This window comes from Pyxicephalus adspersus, chromosome 10, assembly GCF_032062135.1.
Source record: "Pyxicephalus adspersus chromosome 10, UCB_Pads_2.0, whole genome shotgun sequence".
Taxonomy (NCBI): domain Eukaryota; kingdom Metazoa; phylum Chordata; class Amphibia; order Anura; family Pyxicephalidae; genus Pyxicephalus; species Pyxicephalus adspersus.
In genome coordinates, this window is record NC_092867.1 from 7399243 (window position 1) to 7401248 (window position 2006).

General features: G+C 42.1%; 1 protein-coding gene across 9 annotated transcripts in view; it reads left to right on the forward strand.

Annotated features, from left to right (window-relative positions):
- PIANP (PILR alpha associated neural protein) overlaps positions 1-2006 on the forward strand; it is a 35847-nt gene that overhangs the window by 32341 nt on the left and 1500 nt on the right. The gene's annotated exons all lie outside the window — the stretch shown is intronic.

Here is a 2006-nt window from a genome sequence, read left to right on the forward strand (position 1 = left end):
TCTCTCTGCACCTGGGTACTCAGCATGATGAACCACTGAGCCTCCGCACTGTGACACTGCCCCCTTGTGGATAATGCTGACCCATCTCTACATGCTGATTAGGGGCCTGCTATCATATAGAGGGCATTATAGGGTCTGATTATCACACAGGAGCCTGCTATCATATAGAGGGCATTATAGGGTCTGAATATCGCATTGAGGGCATTATAGGGTCTGATTATCACATAGGAGCCTGGTTATCATATAAAGGGCATTATAGGGTCTTATTATCGCATAGGGTTCTGGTTATCATATAGGGGGCATTATAGGGTCTGATTATCATATAGAGGGCATTATAGGGTCTAATTATCACATAGGAGCCTGGTAATCATATAGAGGGCATTATAGGGTCTGATTAGCGCATAGGGGCCTGCTATCTTATGGAGGGCATTATAGGGTCCGATTATCACACAGGAGCCTGGTTATCATATAGAGGGCATTATTGGGTCTGATTATCGCATAGGGGCTTGGTTATCATATAGAGGGCATTATTGGGTCTGATTATCACATAGGTGCCTGTTATCATATAGGGGGCATTTTAGGGTCTGATTATCGCATAGGGGCCTGCTATCATATAGAGGGCATTATAGGGTCTGATTATCGCATAGGGTTCTAGTTATCATATAGAGGGCATTATAGGGTCTGAATATCGTATAGGAGCCTGGTAATCATATAGAGGGCATTATAGGGTCTGATTAGCGCATAGGGGCCTGTTATCCTTTGGAGGGCATTATAGGGTCCCATTATCATATAGGTGCCTGTTATCATATAGAGGGCAATATAGGGTCTGATTAGCACATAGGGGCCTGCTATCTTATGGAGGGCATTATAGGGTCTGATTATCACATAGGTGTCTGTTATCATATAGGGGCATTATAGGGTCTGATTATCGCATAGGGTTCTGATTATCATATAGAGGGCATTATAGGTTCTGATTATCGCATAGGGTTATGGTTATCATATAGAGGGCTTGGTTATCACATAGGGGCCCGTTTATCATATAGAGCAGGGATGTCAAACTCAAATACACAGAGGGCCAAACTTGAAACCTTAGACAAAGTCGCGTGTCAACCTTTGAATTTATTGAAAACATTTAGTAAGTTTTTCCTTCTCATTAGATATAAACCCTTTTCATATGGAAACAGAGGTTTTGCTTCACATTTAATTTGGAACAAGCTTATAATAAAGAAAAAGGCATAACATTTAATTACATTTTTTTTAATTTTATTAAGGAAAAAAATCTTAAGCCTCCTTCTCTATTTGTAGCCTTCTGAGTTAAATTTCAATGGTAACCTTTTTGCACAGGCTAACAATATTAATTACAATATTCTTGTATGAAAATCCAACCATTCCAGTCCATACCTTGGAGTAGCAAAGAAGGTGCTGTAGCTGAGGGGGAGTGCTGGAAATGCCAGACGGGGCCAATGCGGAGCTAAATCTTATGAGTGGCCCGCTGCTGGAACTCCCTCTTCATTGAAAAAGCGCCGCTACTAAAATTCCCGGCATTATTTGCATCTATAAAACAGTCCAATGCAGGGCCATGCATAGGCAGAGAGCCCGCTGGTCTAAAGACCCGAGTGATGCCGGGAATAGTAGTAGCGGCACTATTTCAATGCAGCGGCGGGCCAGCTGCAGTTCATATTTAGGATTCCTTTGGGGGCCAAAAAAAGGCTGTTGGCGGCCAGATTTTGCCACCTGATACAGAGGGGTGTTTTTATCGCACACGGGGTCAATTATCATATATAGGGTATTATTGGGTCTGTTTATATGATAACTGGGCCCCTGTGCCATAAACAGACCCAATAATACCCTCTATATGATAACCGGGCCCCTGTGTGATAGATGGTAATAAAGGTTGGTTTATCATATAGAGGGCATTATAGTGTCTGTCTATTACATAGGGACCTGATTATCATATCGAGGGCATTATAGGGTCTGTTTATTACATAGGGACCTGATTATCATAT